This window comes from Strix aluco, chromosome 18 (genome assembly GCF_031877795.1).
Source record: "Strix aluco isolate bStrAlu1 chromosome 18, bStrAlu1.hap1, whole genome shotgun sequence".
NCBI lineage: Eukaryota > Metazoa > Chordata > Aves > Strigiformes > Strigidae > Strix > Strix aluco.
Genome location: NC_133948.1, coordinates 13,056,838 through 13,068,920, shown reverse-complemented (window position 1 = coordinate 13,068,920; position 12,083 = coordinate 13,056,838).

Genomic DNA, 12,083 nt, shown 5'->3' with positions numbered 1-12,083 from the left:
TTCACTGCTGAACTCTGCTGTCTGCATAAGAATTGTATTCTGGCTGTTGCTTGTGTTGTTCTTCCCTGATTAGCCTGGGCAATGCACTGGCAAGATAAAGGAAGGCAATTTCCTCGGCTTGCCCTGAGATCTTATTATGCATTTCCATGAAGCGAAAGGGAGGAGGGAGCAGCCCAAGCCTTCCGGAGCTGAGGCACTGCAGTTGTACAGCACGATAACCCTGCCAGCCCTGAGGGAAGCAGGGCTGGCCTTCAGCAGGCGAGGTGGGCTGAGGAAGGGTTACCCAGGGGCTAGGAAGCAGGGTTAACGGCTGGGAGCCAGGGTGCTGGCTTTCCACCCACTCCTGGACCATGCAGGAGGCTGAAGAGCAAGGTCTGCAAATAAGTTGTCAAGGAGATCAGGTTGGATGTCAGGGTGTAGTAGGTGGGTGGACAGCAGGGTGTTTGCCTCTTTCTTCCTTTTCTCCCTGGTTTGAGCCATTATCTGTGTGCACAAGGAATGCAGAGCATCCTCTCCTGTGAAATGGTAGCAGTGGGTGGTGGTGAAGGTGGCTGGTCCTACGGGCCAAGGAGTGACAGGGGAAAGTGTCTGTGCTCCCAAGCTTCAAGACTGCTTACAGAGAGCCTTGGAGATGGCTGGATGAGGTCTTTATCGAGTGTTGGACCTACCCAACACTCCCTCCCCACCCTCGCCTCTCCACCATCCTCATTCTCCTGGGCTGCGTGGTCCCAGCCTCAGCCTTCAGCTGAGTTCTGTCCTGACCACAGTCCCTGGCATGTCTCCCAGGCCCAAGAGCTGCTTTCAGGCTGTAGGATCCTCTGAAATCACCTAGGAGTAACGTGCATGTAACCTCAGTCAGGAGTTGGTTTCCTGACCGAGGCTGAGGGTTGTGCTGCCTGTTCAAGCGAGGGGACATTTCCCTGACAAAGGGCTGATCACAGATCATGGTTTTGCTGCTGCTTAACACAGCGGTAGGGAGCCCAGCTTTAAATCTGGGTAGCTAATGAAAAAGCTCCTCTGAAGACCATTGTACTTTGCAGGAGTAAACGCCTGTGCTGTTAGGGTTGCTTTTAAAACCTCTAACCACTGTGTTCTTCAGCAGCTTAAGCTACATGTATAATAAACCCCTGAAATGGAGTCGGGCTCTTATGATAACAAGAAAGCGTGAGGTTGGAATAAACTGAAATGAGAGGAGCAAGGGGGCTGGTTCCTAACGGTGCTGAGCTGCCCCCCCACGTCACAGCGGGACTCCTTCCCCAGGGAACCAAACCAGGCTGGCGGGGGGTCTGGGCTTAGCTAATGAGCGAGGGCTGGGCGTGTGATTAGTGTTTTACAGCCACCTCCCCATGGCCTTATTACAGGGTTAGTCATTGTGAATGTCAGTCTGATCGGAAATGATCATGACTGCCCAGAAATCGGTAGTGCTTGCCATGCCATGAGTACAGGTCCATTGCTTCTGCTTTTCTGCTGTCGGACGTATGGGTGTATGGGGAAGCAGATTTTGTGTAGAGCAGATCCCTGTAGAGCTCACTGGGGTGTGCAGCCTGGGTTTTAAGTCCAAGCCTGTACTGAGCTGGCTAATGGCCCTGCTTCATCGTGAGGAGATGAACAGAGTCACTGGTGCACGGATGTTTGTGGGAAGCCACAGAGGAAAGGGTTGCCCAGGTCAGGACAGAGGAGCTGGGAGATGTCACAGGTCCTGGCTAGCAGGGGAGAGAGAACAAACAGTGCTACGGCTGCTAGTCCATGTCACAGGTGTGATGGGAACCTGGAGGGGGTTGCAGGAGGTGGCAGGGTCCCCCCAGCACCCTGTGCTGACCTCGGGCACAGGGAGTGGCAGGAGGCTGTGAGTGTTGGAGCTGCAACTCTGCCCTTGAGTGCAGCGCTGCGGCCTGACAAACTGTTGGCTGGAAGGACGGTGCTCACTGACTCCTGCTCCTTGTTTAACACAAAGGGAAACGAGGATGACTACCTCCTCCCTGTCTGCTGGGAAAGGAGTAAACTCTATGTTGTGTAAAAGCTCCACTCGCCATAGCGATGGGCTGCAGGCTGGGATCTGAACTGCCTCAGGGGATGCTGCTCCATCCTGTCCTGCCCTGCCCGGGCCCCAAGGTGAGACACAAGCGCACGTGTCCAGCGGTACCCACGTCCCTGCCTTCTCCTTGTCCCCTGGCACGAAGTGCTGTGGATGAATGAAGCCAGTGAGGGTGCTGTGAAGCCAGGAAACCCACTGTGCTTTTAGGGAATGGCACTATCTGGAAACTGCCTCACGTGCTGGAGAAGCCTGGGTTCATGATGGAAGCGTGCTTTAGGTAAACTGCTTTTGTTGGCTTGTTAGATGTATAATTCATGTCCTTATGCACGTTGGGGGTGCATAAAGCCAGATCTGAATGGTTTATTCATCAGTGGTGCTCGGGTCCCTTGTGCTGTGCCCCCTCCCTTCCCTCCCTGTGGCACATCTCCACAGCGAGATGGAAGCAAGTTGGGGGGGTGCATGTTAGCTTTGCTGGCTGGCCAGCTCTGGTGCCTGTCTCCCTCTGCATTGTGCTGGGAGATCAGAGGGATGTGAGACTGGAGATGTGTTTGTTCCCTCACCACACCCAGGGAGATGTCCCTGGCCTTCAGCCCAGCCCTTGGCATTGCAGGGATGGCCAAGGCAGCCCCTTCCCCAGGCACATCCTTGGCAGCAGCCAAGGCATGGCCCCAAATATCTTCTCTGTCGTCCACACTAATCCCATTCAGACCCTGTCCTCCACTTCTCCCCGGCGAGGCTGCAGGCATGAGAGACAGGCTGCTTCATTTAGGGCTGAATAGATTAGCTCTCGCCCTCGGGAGCAGCTCACTCAGCTTGCACTGGAGATAAGCGAGGCCATGTCCTCCTGGCTGTTGGACTCCTTGGCAGCTGGCGGAGCTGTGATTAGCCTCAATTTATGCAGGCTGTTAAACACCTGCAAGGTTCAGGGACAGAGAAGCCAAGTCATTTTTGCAAGCAAATAGTCATGTTGCATTAAACTGAGAACACTGTCCTCTTTTTGTGGTGCCTCTTAGAGCTCCGAGACATCTCTCGTCCCTGTGAAATTTGTAGGGGTACAAGCTGGAGAGATTGCTGCGAGCAGCAGTGACTCTAATATCGTGTGATATTCTTGCAGCACTGGGCTGATTGCTGTGGGCACGAGCACGGTTGTGACTTCTGGGGTTGCCGCTATAGCTGACAATTTCTAAACTTGTTCTGCTCTTATTGCTTTCTCTGCTGTTCACAATTCTCTGTAGCTCACCCCTAATCTCCTGCAATAGACCCGCTGTTATTGCCAGCAGTATGATGGGTAGTGTCGCGGGGGCACTGCGATGTTGAGATCTATCGGAGTGTTAATAAAAGGGCTTAATGCGTAGAAAAGGAAATCCTGCTTCTTCAGAGACCTTGACGAAGAATCTCATCTAATTAACCTCGGAGACGATCGTTTAAAGTGGTGGTGTGTGCCAGCAAAGAGCCCAAAAATAGCCTTCATCCAAATGCAGCTCAAAGGCAGGCAGCTTTCCCCCTCGGAAAGCCTGGCCAGACCCGCAGCTGAGAGGGGCTAGAGCAGAACACAGCTGAAGTAGCATTACCCGTCCAGAAGTCTGACTCAAACTGAAGGGACATGGTTGCATATGGATGTGTATGTTGTCTCCCAGTGGGATCCCTGAGCCCTGGAGCAGACTGAAGGGGTTGTTCTGTGAATGGCAGTGGACCTGCCTCGTTGGAGTGGTGCGTGGGAGGTGGATGGATTTCTTCCTCCCTGGGCATTTCCTTTCAATCCTAAGGGAATTCTTTCAATGAAAGTCATTGCTTGCTTCTTAGGTAGCTGGAAAAATCCCATCCTCCCAGATTAAGGAGAAAATTAACTCTATCCCAGCCGAAACCAGGACAACATGTCAGCATTACTGTTGCCCATCACTGTAACACATCCCCTTCCTTATGGCCACATGTAGGTGAGATCTGCAGTGACCAAGCAACCTGCTGGTCTCTCCTCCATCCTCCACTCTTGTCTCCACCATGCCCCTGGCTGTTCTTTCTACCCTATATTTTTGCAATCAGTTTGCCAAGTCCTTTTCATATACAGGAGAAAAAAAGGAAGTAGCTCCGCAGTTTATTGCGGATACAAGCAACTGGTGGCAGAACTGAAGCCTTTGGCTCCATGGCCCCTTGAGCAAATGTCCTGGCAGAGTGGAGGCAGATGCCTGTCCTTGCAGCTGACCATCTCCTCCAGGAAAACAAGACTGCTTCTCAGGAGAGCTGTGAAGAGCTTGGGGCAGCCAAGACGGTAGAAGATGAAGTCCCATGGGGTGAGTTTGGGGTTTGGAGAGTTGCTTTCCACTTAAATTGCCTAAATTGAGTATTTCCTCCATCATTGTTTTCCTAAGGTTTCCCTTGGCCTTGAGGGAAGTGTGATGGTGTTGGATCTGTTTCTCTCCCAAAGTCTCACAGCAATCCTGCCTATAATTTGGGGTCTTTTTACATAACTAAAAATAGCTGCAGTGTTTGTAGCTCTGCAGCAAGCTGTTCATTATTCTTATTGTGCTTGTATTTAGGTTGGTTTGTAGACACGTGTTTCTAAAATTCCTGCTCCCTCTCAGCAGTATTTCCAATGCTGTTCCTGGGCACAGTCCCTCCTTCCCTGTTCTCTCTCCCTCCTGGGAATAGTGAACGAACCTACAGTTTGCCTTTCCCTCCCCTGCTCAGTTCCGTGCCTGGGCTCTATTCCTTCTCCAGCTGTCGTTGGAATATCCAGGATGTCAGTCCTGCTGCAGCTTCACTCTCCAGTTAATTACCCTTCCTTGCTGTGGGCTTTGCTAAACTGGTTGGAAGTGTTAAACTTCTTGTACCTTGTGGTGCAGAGTCCTTTGAGGCTATTAAATGAACCAAGTCTTTATTAACCATTATCTACAGAGGAGATGGATCAGTGACCAGTCTTCAGGCTCCAGGTACCCCTCCCAAGGTGGCAAAGCCTTCTCGAAAGGTCCCTTTCCTGCACCCCCTGCTTCTCCAGACACCTGGTCTCTGCTCTCCTTGGGGTTTGTGTGAGGAGTTTATGGCAGGGTGAAGCAGGGAGGTCTGGATGGCTCCTCTTGCAAATGATCCATGTTGTAGTCTGGGTCTGACAGGTCTTCCCTCAGCAGTCAGGGCATGTGCCTGCAGGTCAGGGCTTTCAGATGTGATTTTTTTTTTTTTTTAAGGTACTTATTTTATTCTCCTAATGATGCTTCCTTGTGTTTCACAAAAAGTCCAAAGCATGTGCCCTAGTCCTATGGGAACAAGGGAATGTGTGAAGGATGCACGCTGATCCTCAGTTCTGCCACTTCTGTGAAGTTTTCCTTTGCTGGTGTGAAATCCTCTCCCGGCTGGGCTGGGAGGATGCAGGGTGGAGGGAAGCCTGGATATTGCTGGTGTAGATGCAACTTGTGCTGCTCCATCTTCTTACCATGTGGTGTTCTCAAAGTGAGAGTGCGGCTGTCACGACTGTGATGACAGGAGTGTGACCACAGTTTGCACAAGATGAGAGGACCTAAAGCTTTTCTCCTTCTTGCAATACCAGAAACTCAGTTTGCTGCCCCTCTGCAGCTCGGGGATTTTCTGATCTTGGCAGCCTTTTGTCCATCTGAGCAGTGCTTTGCAGCTCCTGTACAGGCACCCCAAGCCTCAGCAGTCATTTTGGCAGAACACCAGCTGCTTTGTGTACACGGGGCCAGCAAAAGGGACGTGTGCTCTTACCCAGTGCTCTGCTGGGGTCCTGACTGCCACCCAGGGCTGGGGATGCAGACAGGGAGCCTGGCTCTGCTCTGGGCACTCTCCCACCGAGAGCAGATCCCCGCAGCAGTGGTGTCGAGGCTCAGCACAGTAGCAGCTTGGATGCAAGTGGGGTTTGGGTGAGCTGGGGGGGAGGAGGGGATCTCTTAGCCATCAGTTAGTAAGGGTGAGGCTGCTGGAGCAAACATCTGCTGTGCATGTGCATCTCCAACCTCACCTCTGTGGGGAACAAGGTCGCTTGTGTACCAGCAGACGAAGCAAAGATCCAGCTGTACGCCACGTCTGAGCCAAGCCCAGCGGTGAGGCTGGGATCAGCGGGCGGAGGTACCCAAAGAGGGCAGTGCCGTGCCACGTTCCTCCCCAGCCTTCCCAGAAAGTGGCTTCCACAGCCCAGGCTGCTGTCTGGGAGAAGAGTGCTCTCCTCTGCAGAGCTCGATGGAAACGGCGAACCTCAAGGATTTTTTGAAGGAAAATTATCTTGGCTCATGATAAGGCCTTTTTTTTTTTTTTCTCCTGAGGCGTAGCAATTACTTTAAAAAAGAAACCCTTACAGATAGCTGTCACTGAAATGCCTGTTCTGTCTTCTGACAACCTGCTCTTCTCGCTAGCCTAGGCAAAAGTATGCATCTGCCCAACACTAAATCAGATGTGATTTCCCCCTGTTTACATTTCTACCTTCACTCCTCACCTGTATCGAAGGCTGCAGGCTCGTCCCTCTGCTGGAGGGTCCCCTGAGCTCCACTGGATCTGTCAGTCCCCAGCAGTTTTCCCTTTGCACCCACCCTAGGGTGGCTTCTGCAGGGAAATGCTTCTGGTTTAAATCTTGCTTGTCTAGGGAGAAAACTGGGGAGAAAAAACTGTTTATCAGTCTGCATGCTGCTGTGAGAAGGGGGCCAGAGCCTGTCCCTCTGTAGGGAGGGTCAGGTAGGCATCCCAGGGTACTGGGAGCTGTGTGCTAACACAGCGTGCTGGCCCTTCTGCACTGGGAGAGGCAGGGATTTGCTGGCTGCCTGCGCTGCTTTCCCCTACGGATCTTCTCCAGGCACGGGAACTGGCCCCTCAGCACAGCAAAAAGTCAGTTCCCCTGAGATGCACAACCCTGGGCTGCCCCACAGATGCTGGCGGAACCCTGGCCCCAGAGGCAGGGCTGCTGCGGCTCTCTCCAGATCATGCCCATGGTTTTGGAGAGGGTGAGTGATCAGGGAGTGATGGGGAAAGTTCATCTGTCCCTCCTCTGCCTCTGGACCCATGTGTGGTTTGCTCCAGAGAGCAGGCAACAGCCCCATGCCTGCTGATGGCTTGGAAAGCCTGTTCTGCAGAGAGCTGTCAGGGAAGGGAGCGGGCATGCCCAGGCTGCTGCTCTGCTCTGTAGGAGGAAAGACTGCAAACAGCAATTAGCTAACGTTGCCATTTCCAGAGAAACAGCTCTTGGCACACTGGACAGGAGGCAAACAGGTTAAAAGCTCTAATTCTGATAAGATATATTTAGGTGGGCTTTTTTCCTTTTAAAGGAAGGTAACTTAAAAAGGCTCTGACTCCTTTAAATAGACGTCTCTTTCCCTAACCAGCTAGGAGCTCCATTAGGAGCACTGGCTGTTCCTTTCCACCCAGCCAGGACGGCTGTTCTGGTTCTTGTGACACATGCTGAACGCGGCAGCACCTGGGGTATCTGGAAACCTGCCCTCATGTCAGCAGCAGAGGGGATGAAATAAAAGGGTCTATTTTCCCTTGACAGCTATCCAAAGGAAGAAGTTATCTGCTGCTACTTGCCGGTTATATTATTTATTCTATTAACTGAAGCATAGCAGCGTAAAAGATAATTTAGTCTGGGTTAATGCAGCACAATGCAAAACTCATTACCAAGCCATAACCGTGTTCTCCTGCCACCCTGTACCTGCTGCTGTCCCTGGATGCCTGAACGTCCCTGGTCCCCTCTTACAGCAGGGGCTGGGCCAGCTGTGGCCCCGCACAGGGGAACCCATTTCAATAAGCCACGGCTGACAGCAGCGATCGGCTGTGGCCGTATGGGAATGAACGTGGAGTTCATTTCCCAGCACCTACTGCCAAAGTTGCCTCCACTGCTGCCTCCTGCTGCCTTCGGTGGCTTTCAGTGCCAAGGCAAGCGAGCGCTGCTGATGCTGCCATCCTGGAGCTGAAGCTCTCGCTTAACGTGGGAAGGCAGGAGCATCTGTCCCCACCGCTTCCCTATTAGCGTGCTGCTCTGAAGACAAAAAGCCATCTGCCTGCAGAGGTGGAGTTCTACGGTCAGTGATATTTGCTAACCACAGAAGAGAAATCACCGCCATGGGAAGGCAGGCAGAGGGATGTGCGATGAGATACAATCTCATCTGAATTCACTGCAAGATGGATCTTCCATATGTTGCTTTCCTGTTGACCATGGGAACAGACCCACGGCTCTTCATGTGATACCAAATCTCCTGACAGGCCCTTCTTGCAGCTAATGAAAGAGGTTTGACATGGGGTGATGGTCCTGTGCTGCTCCTGCCTGGATATCTCCTCTTCCTCATAAGGTCAGTGCTTCCAGGTGGGGTCTTGCCTCCAGAGGAGCCTCTAGTTTCAGTTTCACACTGATCTTGCGAAGCACCTTGACTCCTGAGGACGTTTGCATGACACAGCTGGTTCAAGAAGGTTTTTACAGAACACACTCACTTATTATGAGCCAGAATTTGCAGAGAAACTCCATACAATTAGCTGGCTTGCTGGCGCTTGCCCTGGGACCTGTCCAGGGAATCCCAGGCCTGCTGGGTGCTGAGAGGTACCTGCAGCTCGATAGTCTACTCAACTTGCTATGGTGACAGCCTGATCCGGCCCACTATGGCATAGCCCTGGCCCTTTGGTATGCCTCTTTCCATTATTTCATCTAAGTTCTGCCACCTTTCCTTGTCTAAAGCAGTGTAGGCAAGCTGACGATCTGGGTGCAGATTGGAGGGTTCATCCCCTTTACCTTGGCACATACTGGTGATATTAAGTCCAAGAGCATCGCATTCTGGATGTTTATAAATTATAAGGGAAACAGACTGCTTCCTTAATCCCCTGAGCTTTTTTCATTCCTTCATTGTGTTAGTATGTTGGTTAAGCTGTATGTCAGCCCTTGTTCTTGCTTACTATAGATGAGGCTGGCTTGTCAGCACTTTTGTCTCCTTCCTTTTCCAATCAGCATCTGAGAGCTTGGGTCAGAACTGCTACATATTACTTCTGCAGCAGCACTTTGCAGACTGACCAATACAGCAGTTCAGCGAGTATGTCGCTCTTGACAAGCGTTATTTGCCCTGGATAAATCAGGTAGCATATTTTCAGTTGCAGGTAATGGGCGGTAACGTCTTCCTTCCGCATCGTCTGAAGGTTTCCAGGTCTCTGTGTCACCCCAAGAGGCTTCCTTGCCTCCACTGCAGTGGGATGCAGCGATGCCCGAGCTATCTCTGGGTGAGGAGTTGTGGTGCCCAGAAGCAGCAGGGCTGCTTTAAATGAGGCTCCTGCCCTCTTAATCATTCTACCTTGAGAAGCACAAGATATTATCTCAAGCTGCAGGGCTGCTTCTCAGGGTAGGTTGGTCAACACTGGCCTTGCTATCTAGGAGTTGTCCTGGCAGCGCGTGGGCTGTCAGCCTCAGCGAGGGAACACAGACACCAGCAGATAACACACTTTGGCTGGTTTGATGCATTATACTTTCCTGGCTCTGTGTTTGCCCCCTGTGTTGGATGCTTTCTTGCCCTGCTGGAGTAGGGCTGGTTTGGGCAGGCTGTGATCGCCAGCACGGTGTGCAGGGGAGCATGGTTCTCCCAGGGTGGTGTTTACAGAGGGTGAGAGGAGCTGATGGAAGCTTTTTTGCATCCATTGCTTTGGTGTATCTGGGCCTGCCTCCCCATGCCTACTTTTCCCTAAATATTGCTGCTCTTGGTTAACTCTTAGCCGCTGTGTCTGTCCCTCAAGTGATGTGCAGCTCTCAGCTACCCTGCATGGACATGATGGTCCTTCCACCGATGTCCGTGTTGGCTCCCTGCTGTGGTGCTTGGCCTGTTCTCCCATCTCTGGTGCTACAAGCCCAGCACTCCTCTCCCCGTGCTCTCTTAGCCTGCACAGTCTCGTTCCCAAACGCTGCTGGGAAGCTTTCCCCTCGGAGCAGAGCCCACCCATGGGTGAGGTGCTGTCATGCCCTGCCCACGCGCCTGGCTGCGGGGGCTCGATTTGTTTGCTCCCCTTCCCCCAGAACAGTGGGGAGGGCAGAGCTCGTTGCCGGCAGCAGAGGCACCTCCTGCCAGCACACGCCGTGCAAGGGAGGATGACGAGGTTCCTTTTGTTCCTGTGGCTGGGTGGGAGGTGGCACCGAGGCCCCTGCTACCCCTGTGACTCAGGCGAAGGCTGCTCTGTGCCGTGAGCTGGCAGGCTGTTTGGTGGGGGCATGGTGGGGCCCTGGAGGCTGCATCCTCTTTTGCTTCCCAGGAGGGCTCGAAGCAGGCCCCTGCTCACCTGTCCTCCCTTTTGAAGGGTGGGGAGAATTTATTGCTATTATTCATGTGGCTTTTGTGAAGTTTAATCTGACAAGAGGAGTGCTATAATTAACTGCTTGGGATGTTGTTTGCACCTGTCCCTGCCCCATGAGCCTTGGTGAGGCTTTAACTTCCCCCTGAAAGCCCTTCCCCAAATCGCTGTGGGGTCAAAGCAAGCTTTGTCCTGGCAGAAAGGAGCCTGTGGCACTGGGTCCTCCCACCTTGGCTCCTCTTGGCTGTGACTGGCACAAACAGTGTTTGTTGGCACTGCTGCCTGCCTCGTGCTTTTTCCCAAGAGGAACAAGCTGCACATGATGGGTTCTGAGATAAATCGGGCTCCCAGGTGTCAGGACACACTGCCTGGGCAGAAGGAAAGGAGCTGGAAATCTGAGCTTCACCTGTGTGCAAGTTGTTCCAGGCTTTGCCAGGGCAAGACCTGGCTCCATGTCGCTGCTTATCAGCTGCCTGTGGTGCCCATTTCTCTCTGTCATGGCTGGAGCAGAAAGGTGGGAACAAACCTTGGCAAACCAACCATGCTGTCCCTGGGGAAACAGCGTGGGGTGGAAAAACACTTGGGCACGGTTGTCCAGCTGTACCTGCCGGGCTGACAGCCCTTTGAGAGGAGGTGGGACTGAGCTGATCAGTCTGGAGGGCTGGGAGGTGGGACCATGACAGGGGAGATGCTGGCTGTCCAAGAGCTGTCCCTGTCTCCCATATCCCTGAATGAATGTGGGACCAGTGGGTTTAAAACTCACCTCGGGCTCCCCATGCGCTCCCAGGATCACGGGTGGCAGCAGTGGGCTCTGCTGCCTACATTAGGAGTCAGAGTGGCTTGAGCTGCTGCACGTTTATCCATCAGCAGCAACACTGGCCAGCCCTGGGGGGACAGTGTGACTCGGGGTCCTTAAGGTCCTCGGAGAGAGGCACTTCTGTGAGCCGGGTTAAAACTGGCTGTCAGGCATCTGCTTGGTCAGGAGCTCCCTCGGGCTGCACACCTTTCGGTACACAAGGCTGAATCCCATCTCTTGCCCCTCAGCAAGGTGTCTAGTCCCTGCACATACCCCCCACAGCAGCATCCTGCCTCGTTGATGTAACGGCCCAACCTCACCACGCACTGGGAGCTCCCTTATCACTTTGGCTGAGCCATCTCTACTCCTTGCTGGGCTGCTGCAGACCCAGCTGTGTCAGGAGCAGCCTCCCCTCGCTCCCTGCCTGTCCTGCCTTGCAGGAGAGCCCAACCTGACTGCCCTGCTCATTCGATTTGTTTTGGTTCATGTTACAGTCGAGGATAAAGTTGCAGATATTTCTGTGTAGCGATAGGATCTTGCCAGCCAGCTCTCCTTTAATAAGATCCCAGGCGTTTGAGGTGCCCGATTACCTTATCTCCCCTCCACAGATGTACGTTACCCTCCTCTCTTGCCAGACTAGGAGGAAGAAGCCAAAATTCTGCTACCCAGCCCTGTCTCTGGTAAATGCTACAACCCCTTCTCTAGCCCATAAATAAAAGGAGAGGTTGGATGCTAAAGCAAGGCATGAACACATCATCGCCCACGCTTCTGCAGCTCTCAGGGCCTCCTGGAAGCTGTCTGATGCAAAGGGGAATGTCCCCAGCTAGAGAAGTGAGTGCCAGAGCATGTGTCCTGGCCAGAGTGGCCACTGTGAGCAGAAAATGTGGAAAAATAAGTGGAAAGTGATGGGGGAAGCTGGGAATCAACAGTGCTTCATCCAGTATGGAGCCTGGAAAATGTAGAAATTGTGAAGGGAAGTGAAAAGATGTGATGAGAAACTTT